This window comes from Lampris incognitus, chromosome 9 (genome assembly GCF_029633865.1).
Source record: "Lampris incognitus isolate fLamInc1 chromosome 9, fLamInc1.hap2, whole genome shotgun sequence".
NCBI classification, from domain to species: Eukaryota; Metazoa; Chordata; class Actinopteri; order Lampriformes; family Lampridae; genus Lampris; species Lampris incognitus.
Window position 1 is genome coordinate 56,485,510 of NC_079219.1, and position 19,053 is coordinate 56,504,562.

The window sequence follows — 19,053 nt, forward strand, 5'->3', positions numbered from 1 at the left end:
ACCGATGCAGTTTCCGTCCTTTTGAATATCCAGCAGACATACACACAGAAAATGGCAGTCAACAGTTTAGGGTGAAGCTCCGGAAAGAAAACCCAGAGACTGTGTTCAGAGACTGCTACCAAAGCAAAGGCAAGGTGGTTACAACTAATCTGCTCTTTTATACAGACAACACAAATGCATGGCATGCAGCTTTCTGTAAACATTTGGAAGATATCACCAAAAAAAGGGAACTGCAAAGGACAACAAATTTTATGTTTTTGATGACGAAAACAAACAACAAAATTCTTTTTTTTTTTTTGGACAATACAGTGGCCAGGTACACCGGCCATTTGTCACTGCCGGAGTTACTTGTAAACCCAGAACTGCCATAAAGGGATCAGGCTCTCATCGCTTGTCAAATGCTCTGTTCTCATCATTCAGTCATAGCATTCGCTGTCCAGCATTGTCCAATGTGAGAGCCAATCGATATGGATTACATATTACAGGAGAACAACGCCCAAACTGCGCCCCGTCTGTTCATTATTCTAAAAGGTTGGACATTTTAAGGCCAATAACATTCTCCAACATTCTGCGACCAATCGCGTTGGCGAATCATTCCCAGCTCGCCAACATTTGCCCAAAATCAGCAGAAAAATGTTCAGGCGGAAAACTTTTTGTTTTTTTGGGAGGGGAGGGGGGTTCTTCAAACAGTGAATATATATATATAATTTATTTAAAATTTTAATACCGAACTGACTATGTTAAACCGGAAGTGAATACATCAAGCCAGATGTGAATACATTAAGCTGAACGTAAATACATTAAACCGGACGCGATCAAAAGCTAACAAGTTGTTCAAATCTGCTGAAGCAACATGGTGAGTATTTACACCTTTACTAAAGTGCTGTATGACATAACCTTACGTGATATCATGTTGATTCCTAATTCAAGATGTAGTTTTAACGTCCCTGGGTGGGCTCGAAGCACAAAGCTCTGTTAAAAACCTAGCACACTGGCCGATTGTGCCACAGAGACCCACGTCTATTATAGCATGCCTAATAAATTATTAGGCATCCTATAATATTGGGAAACATTTGCCTAATAGCCCGACAAACATTTTGTCGTGGTGTACTTAAGATGCAACCGCGAGTTACGAAGTACAGGATGCAACAAGAATGGGCTGTCAAGTCCTACCCAGATAGCGTCTGGATTTGGGCCACTTCAGGCCATGATGCGGCACTGATGGCCTTCTTCTGGCCCTGACAAAATGGATGTGAGCCTGAAGTGGCTCACATGTATAATAACAAATATGGCCCAAATATGCTAAATCAAATGTGGGCCTTTTTTGGCAAAGACGCGGTGCTCTCGGCAGCATGTGATCTGGATGTGACCCTGAAGTGGCCCGTGTGGTAAATGCTGAATATGGCCCAAATATCACAAAACAAATACGGGCCACCTTTGGCAGTTATGTGGCACATGCGGCATTGCTATGGCTTGGTTCTGGCCCAGATCTGGCAAACGAGTGGACCGTCCAAGAGCCATCATTCCACGCGGTATGTAGGCCGGATGAAGTGTCGGGTGTGGGATGGGTCCGGGCCACAGCAATTTTGTTATCTGGGCATGGGTTTTGAACGCAGGTACTCCCTCCCTTTTGTTGTACATGCACTTCGAACATCTAAACCATGACACCAACAAGCAAGCCATTCAAAGGATGGTATGATGCGTTCTTCTAAATTAAATCACAATTCTTCAGGTGTTTCTTCATGTAAACTGTGGCGGTTGTTTTCACACAAACTCTCAGAAGAGCTGCCGGGGTGGGGTGGGTTGGGGGGGATTATTAGCAAATGGCAGAATATGTTGCACATTAAGTTGCTGAAAAGTATTTAAAAGGAAGGCATCACATAGCTTTCATCGTCTCTGGGTGGGCTCGAACCACCATCCTCTCGGTTAACAGCCGAGCGCGCTGACCGATTGCGCCACAGAGACCCGTGTTAGTGATGTCCACCCATATCTATATAATTAGGCATTCTATCATCTAGGTAAACATTTGCCAAGTAGAGGTTTCAGTTTAAGTACACCATTTTGTCATGGTGTACTTAAGTGCAGAATGCAACAAGAATGGGCAAAGGGAATTCCTATAGCGTGATGTATACATAAACTTTCTAACATCACACTGGAGGAAGAGAATAGCTGAGGCACTGTGGGGATTTGGGCCCAGGAGCTCCTGAAAGCAGCTGGGGGACTGGTGAGATTTGAAGCCAGGACTTCTTGTTTATTGTACATGTACTTTGACCAACTAAGTCATGACGCCAACAAGCAAGCCATTCCAGGGATGCTGTGATGATTCTAAATAGAATCACAATCCTTCAGGTGTTTTTTTCATGTGGCAGCTGTTTTCAAACAAACACAGAAGAGTTGGGGGGGGTATTATTAGCAAACGGCAGAAAATTTTGGACATTCAGTTGGTGAAAAGCACTTAAAAGGAAGGCATCACATAGTGTTATGCATATCATGAGATGAAGTGGAAACAGGCAGGACTCTGGAGATCGCTTGGCATCAGAAGAAGAGAACCATGGACCAGACGGATAGGTTTTGTGCAGTAAGAAAAGTGAAGATTCCTAAATCAAGATGGAGCTCTCACCGTTCCTGGGTGGGCTCGACACCACCCTCTCGGTTAACAGCCGAGCGCGCTGGCCGATTGCGCCACAGAGACCCATGTCAGCGATATCCAACCATATCCATATAATTACACATTGTATAATATTGGTAAACATTTGCCTAATCGTTCAGCAAATATTTTGTGACAGTGAACGTAAATTGAAAGCTCGAGTTACGACGCGCATAATGCTACAACGATGGGCAAAGGGAATTCCCATGGCGTGATGTATAGTTAAGCCTTTTATCAACACACTGGAGGAGGAGAAGAGCTGAGGCACTGGCGGGATTTGAAACCAGGACCTACTGTTTATTTTGGACATTCAGTTGGTGAACACCATGTAAAAGAAAGTTATCAGTTAGGATTATGCATATCATGAGATCCAATGGAAACAGGCCGGACTATGGAGACGGCTTGGCATCACATGAAGAGAACAGTGGGCCGGACAGATAGCTTTTGTGCAGTGAGATGAGTAAAGACTCCTAGTTATAGTTGTCGGCTTCATCGTCCCTGGGTGGGCTCGAACCACCATCCTCTCGGTTAACAGCCGAGCGCGCTGGCCGATTGCGCCACAGAGACCCATGTCAAAAATGTCCACCCATATCTGTATAATTATGCATTCTATCATATTGGTAAACATTTGCCTAATCGTCCAGCAAATATTTTGTGGTGGTGTACGTAAATTGACAGCTCGAGTTACGATGTGCAGAATGCTACAACAGTGGGCAAAGCGAATTCCTATGGCGTGATGAATAGATAAGCCTTTTAACAACACACTGGAGGAAGAGAATTGCCGAGGCACTGGTGGGATTTGCACTCAGGAGCTTATATGAGCTGCTGAGACTGGCAGCATTTGAATCCAGGACCTTCTCTGTATTGAGTATATACCTCACCCAAATAAGTTATGACACGAAGAACAACGCCGTTCAAGGGAAGCTATGATGAATTCGTCGGTTACTCCTGTCAGCTGCGTTCGACACAGTGAACCACCAGATCGTGCTCTCTACCCTCGAGGGGCTGGGTGTCACAGGCTCTGCACTCTCAATGTTTACATCCTACCTGACGGGTCGCTCCTAGTAGGTGACATGGAGGGGATCTGTGTCAAAGCCTTGCAGACTGACTACAGGCGTTCCACAGGGTTCGGTTCTGGGTCCTCTCCTGTTCTTCCTGTGCACGACATCCCTGGGTTCTGTTATTCGCTCGCATGACTTCTCTTACCATTATTATGCAGATGACACCCAGCTGATCTTGTCCACACAGAGACACGCATTGTTGCGTGCTTGACTGACATCTCGGAGTGGATGGCGACACACCACCCGAAGCTCAATCTGGACAAGACACCGACACCGAGACCTGGCCATCACCATTGACAACACCGTGGTGACGCCAACTGGGACTGCGAGGAATCTGTGTGTGATCCTGGGCGACCAACTGTCGTTTGCTGCAAACGTTGCATCGGTTGCTCGCTCCTGCAGATTTCTCCTCTATAACATCAGGAGGATTTGCCCATTCTTCACCGACGAGACGGCACAGCTGCTCATCCAGGCTCTGGTCATCTCCCGGCTAGACTACGGCAACTCCCTCCTTGCTGGCGCCCCAGCGTCGGCCATCAGACCACTGGAGCTTGTTCAGAAAGCTGCAACTCGTCTGGTGTTCAACCGCCCTAAGTTCTCCCACACAACTCCCCTTCTCATGTCCCTACACTGGCTCCCAGTAGCTGCTCGGATCCAGTTTAAGACTCTGGTGCTAGCCTATAGGGCAGTGAAAGGAACAGCTCCTTCCTATCTCCAGGCCATGGTCAAGCCCTACACCCCCGCCCGACCACTTCGCTCTGCTGCCTCGGGCCGCCTGGTTGCCCCGTAGCTCAGAGGCCCCTGCTGTCGATCGACCTGGTCACGGCTCTTTTCTGTCCTGGCCCCACAGTGGTGGAATGAACTCCCCACTGATGTCAGGACAGCGGAGTCACTGTCCATTTTTCGGCGCAAGTTGAAAACTCACCTCTTCAAGAACTACTACCCTGTTACTTGTTCTTAGCACTTATTGTATTCACTCCTTAAAAAAAAAAACCTCTTTCTTGCGATTTTACTTTAGCCCTGGTTTTGCGCTTAGATGCTTGTTTAGATGCACTTATGACCTCTGATGACTAGTAGTTCTCCTGATTTCCTACGTTAAATGGACTCATTGTAAGTCGCTTTGAATAAAAGCGTCGGCTAAATGACTGTAATGTTATGTAATGTACATAGAGTCACACTTCTTCAGGTGTTTTTTCATGTCAAATATGGCAGCTGTTCATACAAACTCTCTGAAGAGTTGGGGAAGGTATCAAACGGCAATTTATTTTGGACATTCAGTTGGTGAACACCATTTGCAAGAAAGTTGTCTCATGAGAGTATGGATATCATGAGATGCAACGGAAACAGGCCAGACTCTAGAGACGGCTTGGCAGCAGATGAAGAGAACAGCGGACCCCACAGATAGCTTTTGTGCAGCGAGATGAGTAAAGATTACTAATTCAGGTTTTCGGTTTCATCGTCCCTGGGTGGGCTCGAACCACCATCCTCTCGGTTAACAGCCGAGCGCGCTGGCCGATTGCGCCACAGAGACCCATGTCAGAAATGTCCACCCATATTTTTTCATTATGCATTGTATCATATTGGTAAACATTTGCCCAATCGTTCAGCAAATATTTTGTGACAGTGTACGTACATTGCAAACATGAGTTACGACGTGCGGAATGCTACAATGATGGGCAAAGGGAATTCCCATGGCGTGATATATAGTTAAGCCTTATAACAACACACTGGAGGAGGAGAAGAGCTGAGGCGCTGGCGGGATTTGAAACCAGGACCTACTGTTTATTTTGGACATTCAGTTGGTGAACACCATGTAAAAGAAAGTTAGGATTATGCATATCATGAGAACCAATGGAAACCGGCCGGACTATGGAGACGACTTGGCATCAGATGAAGAGAACAGTGGGCCGGACAGATAGCTTTTGTGCAGTGAGATGAGTAACGATTCCTAGTTATAGTTGTTGGCTTCATCGTCCCTGGGTGGGCTCGAACCACCATCCTCTCGGTTAACAGCCGAGCGCGCTGGCCGATTGCGCCACAGAGACCCATGTCAAAAATGTCCACCCATATCTGTATAATTATGCATTCTATCATATTGGTAAACATTTGCCTAATCGTCCAGCAAATATTTTGTGGCGGTGTACGTAAATTGACAGCTCGAGTTACGATGTGCAGAATGCTACAACAATGGGCAAAGCGAATTCCTATGGCGTGATGAATAGATAAGCCTTTTAACAACACACTGGAGGAAGAGAATTGCCGAGGCACTGGTGGGATTTGCACTCAGGAGCTTATATGAGCTGCTGAGACTGGCAGCATTTGAATCCAGGACCTTCTCTGTATTGAGTATATACCTCACCCAAATAAGTTATGACACGAAGAACAACGCCGTTCAAGGGAAGCTATGATGAATTCGTCGGTTACTCCTGTCAGCTGCGTTCGACACAGTGAACCACCAGATCGTGCTCTCTACCCTCGAGGGGCTGGGTGTCACAGGCTCTGCACTCTCAATGTTTACATCCTACCTGACGGGTCGCTCCTAGTAGGTGACATGGAGGGGATCTGTGTCAAAGCCTTGCAGACTGACTACAGGCGTTCCACAGGGTTCGGTTCTGGGTCCTCTCCTGTTCTTCCTGTGCACGACATCCCTGGGTTCTGTTATTCGCTCGCATGACTTCTCTTACCATTATTATGCAGATGACACCCAGCTGATCTTGTCCACACAGAGACACGCATTGTTGCGTGCTTGACTGACATCTCGGAGTGGATGGCGACACACCACCCGAAGCTCAATCTGGACAAGACACCGACACCGAGACCTGGCCATCACCATTGACAACACCGTGGTGACGCCAACTCGGACTGCGAGGAATCTGTGTGTGATCCTGGGCGACCAACTGTCGTTTGCTGCAAACGTTGCATCGGTTGCTCGCTCCTGCAGATTTCTCCTCTATAACATCAGGAGGATTCGCCCATTCTTCACCGACGAGACGGCACTGCTGCTCATCTAGGCTCTGGTCATCTCCCGGCTAGACTACGGCAACTCCCTCCTTGCTGGCGCCCCAGCGTCGGCCATCAGACCACTGGAGCTTGTTCAGAAAGCTGCAACTCGTCTGGTGTTCAACCGCCCTAAGTTCTCCCACACAACTCCCCTTCTCATGTCCCTACACTGGCTCCCAGTAGCTGCTCGGATCCAGTTTAAGACTCTGGTGCTAGCCTATAGGGCAGTGAAAGGAACAGCTCCTTCCTATCTCCAGGCCATGGTCAAGCCCTACACCCCCGCCCGACCACTTCGCTCTGCTGCCTCGGGCCGCCTGGTTGCCCCGTAGCTCAGAGGCCCCTGCTGTCGATCGACCTGGTCACGGCTCTTTTCTGTCCTGGCCCCACAGTGGTGGAATGAACTCCTCACTGATGTCAGGACAGCAGTGTCACTGTCCATCTTTCAGCGCAAGTTGAAAACTCACCTCTTCAAGAACTACTACCCTGTTACATGTTCTTAGCACTTATTGTATTCACTCATTTAAAAAGAAAAAAACTCTTTCTTGCGATTTTACTTTAGCCCTGGTTTTGCGCTTAGATGCTTGTTTAGATGCACTTATGACCTCTGATGACTAGTAGTTCTCCTGATTTCCTACGTTAAATGGACTCATTGTAAGTCGCTTTGAATAAAAGCGTCGGCTAAATGACTGTAATGTTATGTAATGTACATAGAGTCACACTTCTTCAGGTGTTTTTTTCATGTCAAATATGGCAGCTGTTCATACAAACTCTCTGAAGAGTTGGGGAAGGTATCAAACGGCAATTTATTTTGGACATTCAGTTGGTGAACACCATTTGCAAGAAAGTTGTCTCATGAGAGTATGGATATCATGAGATGCAACGGAAACAGGCCAGACTCTAGAGACGGCTTGGCAGCAGATGAAGAGAACAGCGGACCCCACAGATAGCTTTGGTGCAGCGAGATGAGTAAAGATTCCTAATTCAGGTTTTTGGTTTCATCGTCCCTGGGTGGGCTCGAACCACCATCCTCTCGGTTAACAGCCGAGCGCGCTGGCCGATTGCGCCACAGAGACCCATGTCTGCAATGTCCACCCATATTTTTTCATTATGCATTGTATCATATTGGTAAACATTTGCCCAATCGTTCAGCAAATATTTTGTGACAGTGTACGTACATTGCAAACATGAGTTACGACGTGCGGAATGCTACAATGATGGGCAAAGGGAATTCCCATGGCGTGATATATAGTTAAGCCTTATAACAACACACTGGAGGAGGAGAAGAGCTGAGGCGCTGGCGGGATTTGAAACCAGGACCTACTGTTTATTTTGGACATTCAGTTGGTGAACACCATGTAAAAGAAAGTTAGGATTATGCATATCATGAGAACCAATGGAAACCGGCCGGACTATGGAGACGACTTGGCATCAGATGAAGAGAACAGTGGGCCGGACAGATAGCTTTTGTGCAGTGAGATGAGTAACGATTCCTAGTTATAGTTGTTGGCTTCATCGTCCCTGGGTGGGCTCGAACCACCATCCTCTCGGTTAACAGCCGAGCGCGCTGGCCGATTGCGCCACAGAGACCCATGTCAAAAATGTCCACCCATATCTGTATAATTATGCATTCTATCATATTGGTAAACATTTGCCTAATCGTCCAGCAAATATTTTGTGGCGGTGTACGTAAATTGACAGCTCGAGTTACGATGTGCAGAATGCTACAACAATGGGCAAAGCGAATTCCTATGGCGTGATGAATAGATAAGCCTTTTAACAACACACTGGAGGAAGAGAATTGCCGAGGCACTGGTGGGATTTGCACTCAGGAGCTTATATGAGCTGCTGAGACTGGCAGCATTTGAATCCAGGACCTTCTCTGTATTGAGTATATACCTCACCCAAATAAGTTATGACACGAAGAACAACGCCGTTCAAGGGAAGCTATGATGAATTCGTCGGTTACTCCTGTCAGCTGCGTTCGACACAGTGAACCACCAGATCGTGCTCTCTACCCTCGAGGGGCTGGGTGTCACAGGCTCTGCACTCTCAATGTTTACATCCTACCTGACGGGTCGCTCCTAGTAGGTGACATGGAGGGGATCTGTGTCAAAGCCTTGCAGACTGACTACAGGCGTTCCACAGGGTTCGGTTCTGGGTCCTCTCCTGTTCTTCCTGTGCACGACATCCCTGGGTTCTGTTATTCGCTCGCATGACTTCTCTTACCATTGTTATGCAGATGACACCCAGCTGATCTTGTCCACACAGAGACACGCATTGCTGCGTGCTTGACTGACATCTCGGAGTGGATGGCGACACACCACCCGAAGCTCAATCTGGACACGACACCGACACCGAGACCTGGCCATCACCATTGACAACACCGTGGTGACGCCAACTCGGACTGCGAGGAATCTGTGTGTGATCCTGGGCGACCAACTGTCGTTTGCTGCAAACGTTGCATCGGTTGCTCGCTCCTGCAGATTTCTCCTCTATAACATCAGGAGGATTCGCCCATTCTTCACCGACGAGACGGCACTGCTGCTCATCCAGGCTCTGGTCATCTCCCGGCTAGACTACGGCAACTCCCTCCTTGCTGGCGCCCCAGCGTCGGCCATCAGACCACTGGAGCTTGTTCAGAAAGCTGCAACTCGTCTGGTGTTCAACCGCCCTAAGTTCTCCCACACAACTCCCCTTCTCATGTCCCTACACTGGCTCCCAGTAGCTGCTCGGATCCAGTTTAAGACTCTGGTGCTAGCCTATAGGGCAGTGAAAGGAACAGCTCCTTCCTATCTCCAGGCCATGGTCAAGCCCTACACCCCCGCCCGACCACTTCGCTCTGCTGCCTCGGGCCGCCTGGTTGCCCCGTAGCTCAGAGGCCCCTGCTGTCGATCGACCTGGTCACGGCTCTTTTCTGTCCTGGCCCCACAGTGGTGGAATGAACTCCTCACTGATGTCAGGACAGCAGTGTCACTGTCCATCTTTCAGCGCAAGTTGAAAACTCACCTCTTCAAGAACTACTACCCTGTTACATGTTCTTAGCACTTATTGTATTCACTCATTTAAAAAGAAAAAAACTCTTTCTTGCGATTTTACTTTAGCCCTGGTTTTGCGCTTAGATGCTTGTTTAGATGCACTTATGACCTCTGATGACTAGTAGTTCTCCTGATTTCCTACGTTAAATGGACTCATTGTAAGTCGCTTTGAATAAAAGCGTCGGCTAAATGACTGTAATGTTATGTAATGTACATAGAGTCACACTTCTTCAGGTGTTTTTTTCATGTCAAATATGGCAGCTGTTCATACAAACTCTCTGAAGAGTTGGGGAAGGTATCAAACGGCAATTTATTTTGGACATTCAGTTGGTGAACACCATTTGCAAGAAAGTTGTCTCATGAGAGTATGGATATCATGAGATGCAACGGAAACAGGCCAGACTCTAGAGACGGCTTGGCAGCAGATGAAGAGAACAGCGGACCCCACAGATAGCTTTTGTGCAGCGAGATGAGTAAAGATTCCTAATTCAGGTTTTTGGTTTCATCGTCCCTGGGTGGGCTCGAACCACCATCCTCTCGGTTAACAGCCGAGCGCGCTGGCCGATTGCGCCACAGAGACCCATGTCAGAAATGTCCACCCATATTTTTTCATTATGCATTGTATCATATTGGTAAACATTTGCCCAATCGTTCAGCAAATATTTTGTGACAGTGTACGTACATTGCAAACATGAGTTACGACGTGCGGAATGCTACAATGATGGGCAAAGGGAATTCCCATGGCGTGATATATAGTTAAGCCTTATAACAACACGCCGGAGGAAGAGAAGAGCTGTTCAAGGGATGCTATGATGAATTCTGAATAGAATCACAATTCTTCAGGTGTTTTTTCATGTCAAATATGGCAACTGTTTTCATACAAACTATCCGAAGCTTTGGGGAAGGAATCAAACGGTAGATTAATTTGAATATTCAGTTGGTGAACACCATTTACAAGAAAGTTATCACATACGATTATGCATATCATGACACGCGATGGAAAGAGGCCGGACTCTGGAGACGGCTTGGCATCAGATGAAGAGAACAGTGGACCGGACAGATCGCTTTTGTGCAGCGAGATGACTAAAGACTCCTAATTCATGCTTTCAATTTCATCGTCCCTGGGTGGCCTTGAGCCATATTCTCGGTTAATAGCCGAGCGCGCTGGCCGACTGCGCCCCAGGGACCGCTGCAAGTGATCTCCACTCATATTTATGTAATTATGCGTTCTATCATATTGGTAAACATTTGCCTCATAGTCCAACAAATATTTTGTTGTGGTGTATGTAAATTGAAAGCTCAAGTTACGAAGTGCATAATGTCACAACAATGGGAAAATGGATTTCCTATCGCGTGTTGTATAGAAGAGGCTTCTAACAACACACTGGAGGTGGAGAAGAGCTGAGGCACTAGTGGGATTTGAACCCAGGAGATCCTATGAGTAGCTGAGGAACTGGTACGATTTTAAACCAAGACATTCTGTTTATTGAGCATATACTTTGACCACCTAAGCCTTGACACCAACAAGAAAGCTGTTCAAGAGATGCTATGATGAATTCTTCTCAATCGAATCACAATTCTTCCCGTTTTTTCATGTCAAATGTGGCAACTGTTTTCACACCAACTCTACGAAGAGTTGGGGAAGGTATCAAAGGGCAGATTATTTTGGACATTCAGTTGGCGAACACCATTTACAAGAAAGTTATGACGTACGAATATGCATAGCATGAGATGCAATGGAAAGAGGCCAGACTCTGGAGACGGCTTGGCATCAGATGAAGAGAACAGTGGACTGGACAGATAGATAGCTTTTGTGCAGCGAGATGACTAAAGACTCCTAATTGAAGTTGGCGGTTTAATCGTCTCTGGGTGGGTTTGAACCACCATACTCCCGGTTAACAGCCGAGCGCGCTGGCCGATTGCGCCACAGAGACCAGTGTACGACGTTTCCACTCATATTTATGTAATTATGCATTCTATCATATGTTGGTAAACATTTGCCTAATAGTCCAACAAATATTTTGTCGTGGTGTACGTAAATTGAAAACTCGAGTTACGAAGTGCATACTGTTACGACAATATGAAAAGGGAATTCCTGTGACGGGATGTATAGATGTGCCTTCTAACAACACACTGGAGGTGGAAAGTAGCTGAGGCACTGGTGGGATTTGAACCCAGGAGCTCCGATGAACAGCTGAGGTAGTGGCAGCATTTGAATTCAGGACCTTCTCTGTATTGAGCATATACGTCACCCAAATAAGTCATGACACCAAGAACACTTCCGCTCAAGGGATGCTATGATGAATTCTTCTAAATAGAATCCTACTTCTTCAAAAGTTTTTTCATGTCAAATATGGCAGCATTTTTCATACAAACGTTGCGAAGAGTTGGGGAAGGAATCAAACGGTAGATTATTTTGGATATTCAGTTGGTTAACACAATTTACAAGAAAGTTATCACATACGAATCAGATGAAGAGAACAGTGGACCCGAGAGATAGCTTTCGTGCAGTGAGATAAGTAAAGACTCCTAATTCAAGTTTTCGGTTTCACCGTCCCTGGGTGGGCTCGAACCACCATCCTCTCGGTAAACAGCCGAGCGCGCTGGCCGATTGCGCCACAGAGACCCATGTCAAAAATGTCCACCCATATATATATATAATTTTGCATTCTATCATATTGGTAAACATTTGCCTAATTGTTCAGCAAATATTTTGTGGCGGTGTACGTAAATTGAAAACTCGAGTTACGACGCGCAGAATGCTACAACGATGGGCAAAGCGAATTCCTGTGGTGCGATGTATAGTTAAGCCTTTTAACAACACACTGGAGGAAGAGAAGAGCTGAGGCACTGAATATGAAACCAGGTCCTTCTGTTTATTGGGCATATTGTACTTTAACCAACTAAACCTTGACACCAACCGGAAAACCGTTCAAGAGATGCAACGATGAATTCTTCTAAATAGAATCACAATTATTTATGTCTTTTTCATGTCAAATATATTGCTCTTTCACGTGTTTATTCAGAAAGGTCAAACCGGAACTACAAGCAGACACTAGAGGGCAGTATAGCGCATTAGCGACACCCATTGTCAAATTACTGTATTACAACACTCCCACTAAATTTTACAATGGCATTAAGGCACTTCACGCTAAATTATATTACTAAGAGAGCCGTGCTCTCCTTCACAAATAATGTCAAGATAATAAATCTTTAAACTGAAAAAACTTGCAAGATTCCTTTTCTTACTCCTTTTACCTTGCTTACAGCTGTCTTACCATTTTCAACAGAAAAACAGTGCCTATTACAGTAAACAGAATTACATAGAGACAAGCCCAATCTCTCTCCTAAGATATTAAAACTTCTGTTTAGTCAGCGGCTTGGTCAAGATTTCTGCCTTCATGTCATTTGTTGGGCAATATTGCAGTTCTATTTTCCCATTCTGCACACATTCACGGATGTAGTGGTATGTGTTTAGTCCTTGAGTGATCCACTGGATTCTTCGCGATTGCAATGGCTCCTTGGTTGTCCTCCATGATCACTGTGGGCGTAGCACCCATTCCGAGATCATTCAGTAATCGTCTCAGCCAGGTACCCTCTTGAGCAGCTTGACTGAGTGCGACGTACTCGGCTTCTTTCAGTGTGCTTGGCTCTATGACACGACACACATTGGCATAATGATCAACAGTCACTATATCAGCAAACGCATCATATCCATATCTCCTTGGAGCCTTTCTGATTCTGCCGCCTTCTCTAGCAGCTTCATCGACAGTGACCTCGTCATCTGGTGTTCCACTCTCATCTGTGTTCATGGTTACCTCGTTCTCTGAGCAGGTCACTTCCACTTCCTGTTTCCAGTCGAAGTCTGATTCATTAAAGATCACATCACGACGAATTAGAATCCTTCTTTTCTCTTCATCAAACAGGCGATAGCCTTTGGCATTGTTTGCATATCCCATGAAACGGAGCTTCACAGCCTTCTTGTCCAGTTTTTGTCTCTCTATGTCTGGGATATTTGCATAAGCAACACAGCCAAACACTCTCATGTGACTCATGTCCGGCTTTTTGCCACACCATCTCTCGTAGGGTGTCTCTTGCTTCAGGACACATGTGGGCAGCCTGTTCTGTATGTAAGCTGCGGTTGCTACAGCCTCTGCCCTGTACATCTTTGGCAACTTAGCATGAGACAGCATAGTTCTAGCTGCTTCAATTAATGTCCTATTTTTTCTTTCTGCAACACCATTTTGTTGTGGTAAGTGAGGTACAGTCATCTCATGGTGGATACCTTGAGCCTTAAAATATTCTTGAAACTCCTTTGATGTGTACTCATCACCATTGTCTGTTCTCAGTCTCGTGACGTTCTGCCCACACTCATTGGAGAATGTTTTCTCAAATTCCTTGAATTTGTTGAGGACTTCACTCTTCTGTTTCAGAAAGTATGCCTTGCAGCATCTAGAGTAATCATCAATAAAAGTCACAAAATATTTTGCTCCACCTATAGATTCAGTCTGCATGGAACAACAGATGTTACTATGGATCAGCTGCAACGTGCGTTTGGAACGGATTTCTCCAACTGGCTTGTATGGCTTTCTAGACAGCTTGCCTTCTACATATCCTTCACAGAAAGGAACCTCTTTCTCTGCAGGAAAGTCCACTCCGTTCACCAGGTCTTTTAGTTCCTTCAGCTTGGTGGCGTGAGGCGCTGGTACCACAGGCTGGCTGCTACTGATGCACTTGATGCACACTGACAGACAGACGAACTTCCTTCGACGTCCAGCTGATACAGCCCGTCAGATCTTTGTGTTCCCATTCCTTGAAGAGTTCCATCTTTCCCACGTATGTAGCAGCGAGACTTCTTGAACCGCACCGTATTTCCTTTTCTGGCAGCAGCTCCCACTGAGAATAGATTCCCAGATAGCTTTGGAACATACAGCCCGTCATACATTGTGACATTTTTTACATCACTTACTTTGAAAGTAATTTTGCCAAGTTCCTCCATGTCGGAGGGGATCTTTGTCGAAGCCTCGCAGACTGACTACAGGTATTCCACAGGGTTCGGTTCTGGGTCCTCTCCTGTTCTCCCTGTACACGACATCCCTGGGTTCTGTTATTCGCTCACATGACTTCTCTTACCATTGTTATGCCGATGACACCCAGCTGATCTTATCCTTTCCTCCCTCTGACACACAAGTAGAGACACGCATTGCTGCGTACTTGACTCACATCTCGGAGTGGATGGTGACACACCACCTGAAGCTCAATCTGGACAAGACAGAGCTGATGTTCCTCCCGGGGAAAGGTTGCCCGCACCGAGACCTGGACATCACCATTGACAACACCGTGGTGACGCCAACTCGGACTGCGAGGAGTCTGTGTGTGATCCTGGACGACCAACTGTCGTTTGCTGCAAACGTTGCATCGGTTGCTCGCTCCTGCAGATTGCTCCTCTATAACATCAGGAGGATTCGCCCATTCCTCACCGACGAGACGGCACAGGTGCTCATCCAGACTCTGGTCATCTCCCAGCTGGACTACGGCAACTCCCTCCTTGCTGGCGCCCCAGCGTCGGCCATCAGACCATTGGAGCTTGTTCAGAAAGCTGCAGCTCGTCTGGTGTTCAACCTCCTTAAGTTCTCCCACACAACTCCCCTTCTCATGTCCCTACAATGGCTCCCAGTAGCCGCTCACACCTAGTTTAAGACTCTGGTGCTAGCCTACAGGGCAGTGAAAGGAACAGCTCCTTCCTGTCACCAAGCCATGGTCAAACCCTACACCCCCGCCCGACCACTTCGCTCTGCTGCCTCGGGCCGCCTGGTTGCCCCATAACTCAGAGGCCCCTGCTGCGGATCGACCCGGTCACGGCTCTTTTCTGTCCTGGCCCCACAGTGGTGGAATGAACTCCCCACTGATGTCAGGACAGCGGAGTCGCTGCCCATCTTTCGGCGCAAGTTGAAAACTCACCTCTTTAAGAACTACTACCCTGTTACTTGTTCTTAGCACTTATTGTATTCACTCATTTAAAAAGAAAAAAACTCTTTCTTGCGATTTTACTTTAGCACTGGTTTTGCACTTAGATGCTTGTTTAGATGCACTTATGACCTCTGATGACTAGTAGTTCTCCTGATTTCCTACATTAAATGCACTTATTGTAAGTCGCTTTGGATAAAAGCTAAATGACTGTAATGTAATGTAAATAGAGTCACACTTCTTCAGGTGTTTTCATGTCAAATATAGCATCTGTTTTCATACAAACTCTCCGAAGAGTTTGGGAAGGTGTCAAGCGGCAGATTATTTTGGACATTCAGTTAGTGAACACAATTTACAAGAAAGTTACCACATACGAATAACATGAGATGCAACGGAAACGGGCCAGACTCTGGAGACGGCTTGGCATCAGATGAAGAGAACAGTAGACCCCACAGAAAGCTTTTGTGCAGTGAGTTGAGTAAAGATTCCTAGTTCAGGTTTTCTCGTCCCTGGGTGGGCTCGAACCAGCATTCTCTCGGTTAACAAACAAGCGCGCTGGCCGATTCCGCCACAGAGACCCGTGTCAGAGATGTCCACCCATATCTATATAATTATGATTGTATCATATTGGTAAACGTGTGCCTAATCGTTCAACAAATATTTTGAGCTGGTTTACGTAAATTCAAGGCTCGAGTTACGACGTGCAGAATGCTACAAAAATGGGAAAAGGGAATTCCTATTGCGTGATGGAAAGATAAGCCTTTTAAAACCCACTGGAGCAGGAGAAGAGCTGAGGCACTGGCGGGATTTGAAACCAGGATCTTCTGTCTATTGAGCATAAACTTCAACCACCTAAACCTTGACACCTACGCGAAAGCTGTTCAAGGGACGCTACGATGGATTCCTCTGAATAGAATCACTAATTTTCACTTGTTTTTTATGTCAAAAATGGCAGCTGTTTTCACACAAACTCTACGAAGAGCAGGGGAAGGTATCAAACAGCAGATTATTTTGAACGTTCAGTTTTGTGAAAAGCATTTACAAGAAAGGCATCAAATAAGATTATGCATATGATGAGACCCAACGGAGACAGGAAGGACTGTGGAGACAGCTTGGCATCAGATGAACAGGAACGTTGAGCGGAGGGATATCATCTGTGCAGTGAGTTGAGTAAATATTCCTAAATGAAGATGTAGCTTTCACCGTCCTTTGATGGGCTCGAACCACTAGAAGATCTTATGAGTAGCCGAGGAACGGTTTTACCAGGACCTTATGTTTATTGAGCATATGCTTCAGCCAAATAAGCCATGACACGAAGAACAAAGCCATTCAAGGGATACTATGATGAATTCTTCTAAAGAGAATCACTCTTCTTCAGGTGTTTTTTCGTGTCAAATATGGCAGCTGTTTTCATACATACCCTCCGAAGAGTTGGGGAAGGTATCAAAGGGCAGATTATTTTGGACATTGACTTGGTGAACACCATTTACAAGAAAGTTACCACATATGAATATGCATATCAGGAGATGCAATGGAAACAGGCCAGACTCTGGAGACGGCTTGGCATCAGATGAAGAGAACAGTGGGCCGGGCAGATAGCTTGTTACAACAATGGGAAAAGGGAATTCCTATTGCGTGATGGAAAGATAAGCCTTTTAACAACACACTGGAGGAGGAGGAGAGCTGAGGCACTGGTGGGATTTGAACCCAGGAGCTCCAATGAGCAGCTGAGGTACTAGCAGCCTTTGAATCTAGGACCCTCTGTGTGTTGAGAACGTACTTTACCCAAATAAACCATGACACCAAGAACAAATGCAGAACAGTTAGCTTTTGTGCAGTGAGATGAGTAAAGATTCCTCATTGAAGTTTTAATCGTCCCTGGGTGGGCTCGAACCACCATCCTCCCAGTTAACAGCCGATTGCGCCACAGAGACCCATGTTAGTGATGTCCGCCCATATCGTTATAATTATGCATTCTATCATATTGGTAAACATTTGCCTAATCAGCAAATTTTTGTTGTGGCGTACGTATATTGAAAGCTCAAGTTACGAAGAACATAATGTTACAACAATGAGCAAAGCGAATTCCTATGGCGTGATGTATAGATAAGCCTTTTAACAACACACTGGAGGAGGAGAAGAGCTGAAGCGCTGGTGGGATCTGAACCCAGGAGCTTCTATGAGCAGCTGACGTACTGGCAGCATTTGAATCCAGGACCTTCTCTGAGCTGAGCATATACATCACCCAAATATGTCATGACACCAAGGACAATGTAGTTCAAGGGATTCTAAGATGAATTCTTCTCAATTGAATCGCACTTCTTCAGGTGTTTTTTTTTTCATGTCAAATATGGCAGCTGTTTTCATACAAACTCTCCGAAGAGTTACCATTTACAAGAATGGCATCACATACGAATGTGCATATCATGAGATGCAATGGAAACAGGGCAGACTCTTGAGACGGCTTAGAATCAGATGAAGAGAACAGTGGACCCCACAGATAGTTTTTGTGCAGTGAGATGAGTAAAGATTCCTAATTCAAGTTTTATCGTCCCTGGGTACTCGAACCACCGTCCTCTCGGTTAATAGCCGAGCGGGCTGGCCGATTGTGTCAAAGAGACCCGTGTCAAAAATGTCCACCGGTATCTATATTGTTATGCATTGTGTCATATTGGTAAACATTTGCCTAATCGTTCAGCAAATATTTTGTTGTGGTGTACGTAAATTGAAAGCTCGAGTTACGACGTGCACAATGCTACAACAATGAGCAAAGGGAATTCCCATGGCGTGAGGGAGAGATAAGCCTTCTAAGAACACACTGGAAGAAGAGAATAGCTGAGAAACTGGCGGGATTTGAAACCAGGACGTAGTGTTTATTGAGAACATATTTTAAGCAACTAATCCATGCACAAACAAGAAAGCTGTTCAAGGGAATCTATGATGAATTCTTCTCAATAGAATCACAAAACTTCACGTGTTGTTTGATGTCAAATGTGGCAGCTGTTCTCACGCAAACTCTAACAAGAGTTGGGGTGGATATCAAACAGCAGATTATTTTGGACTTTCAGTTTGGAAAAAACATTTACACGAAGGCATCAAATAAGATTATGCATATCAAGAGACCCAACGGAAACGGGTAGGAATGTGGAGACAGCTTGTCACCAGATGAAGATGAACCGTGAGCAGACGAATAGCCTTTGTGCAGTGAGATGAGTTAAGATTCCTGAATCAAGATGCAGCTTTTAACGTCCCTGGGTGGGCTCGAACCACCATCCTCTCGGTTAACAGCCGAGCGCGCTGGCCGATTGCGCCACAGAGACCCGTGTCAGTGTTGTCCACGAAT

General features: G+C 46.0%; 10 non-coding genes across 10 annotated transcripts; all 10 read right to left on the reverse strand.

Annotated features, from left to right (window-relative positions):
- Window positions 1–1,891: 1,891 nt before the first annotated feature.
- trnan-guu (transfer RNA asparagine (anticodon GUU)) lies at window positions 1,892–1,965 on the reverse strand. Its single transcript has one exon. It is a non-coding gene; the product is annotated as a tRNA-Asn (tRNA).
- Window positions 1,966–3,140: 1,175 nt separating this feature from the next.
- trnan-guu (transfer RNA asparagine (anticodon GUU)) lies at window positions 3,141–3,214 on the reverse strand. Its single transcript has one exon. It is a non-coding gene; the product is annotated as a tRNA-Asn (tRNA).
- A 1,951-nt stretch (window positions 3,215–5,165) lies between these two features.
- On the reverse strand, window positions 5,166–5,239 carry trnan-guu (transfer RNA asparagine (anticodon GUU)). Its single transcript has one exon. It is a non-coding gene; the product is annotated as a tRNA-Asn (tRNA).
- A 440-nt stretch (window positions 5,240–5,679) lies between these two features.
- trnan-guu (transfer RNA asparagine (anticodon GUU)) lies at window positions 5,680–5,753 on the reverse strand. The gene has a single exon. It is a non-coding gene; the product is annotated as a tRNA-Asn (tRNA).
- Window positions 5,754–7,707: 1,954 nt separating this feature from the next.
- trnan-guu (transfer RNA asparagine (anticodon GUU)) lies at window positions 7,708–7,781 on the reverse strand. The gene has a single exon. It is a non-coding gene; the product is annotated as a tRNA-Asn (tRNA).
- Window positions 7,782–8,221: 440 nt separating this feature from the next.
- trnan-guu (transfer RNA asparagine (anticodon GUU)) lies at window positions 8,222–8,295 on the reverse strand. Its single transcript has one exon. It is a non-coding gene; the product is annotated as a tRNA-Asn (tRNA).
- A 1,954-nt stretch (window positions 8,296–10,249) lies between these two features.
- trnan-guu (transfer RNA asparagine (anticodon GUU)) lies at window positions 10,250–10,323 on the reverse strand. The gene has a single exon. It is a non-coding gene; the product is annotated as a tRNA-Asn (tRNA).
- Window positions 10,324–11,603: 1,280 nt separating this feature from the next.
- trnan-guu (transfer RNA asparagine (anticodon GUU)) lies at window positions 11,604–11,677 on the reverse strand. The gene has a single exon. It is a non-coding gene; the product is annotated as a tRNA-Asn (tRNA).
- Window positions 11,678–12,295: 618 nt separating this feature from the next.
- On the reverse strand, window positions 12,296–12,369 carry trnan-guu (transfer RNA asparagine (anticodon GUU)). Its single transcript has one exon. It is a non-coding gene; the product is annotated as a tRNA-Asn (tRNA).
- A 6,587-nt stretch (window positions 12,370–18,956) lies between these two features.
- Window positions 18,957–19,030, reverse strand: trnan-guu (transfer RNA asparagine (anticodon GUU)). Its single transcript has one exon. It is a non-coding gene; the product is annotated as a tRNA-Asn (tRNA).
- Window positions 19,031–19,053: the final 23 nt, after the last annotated feature.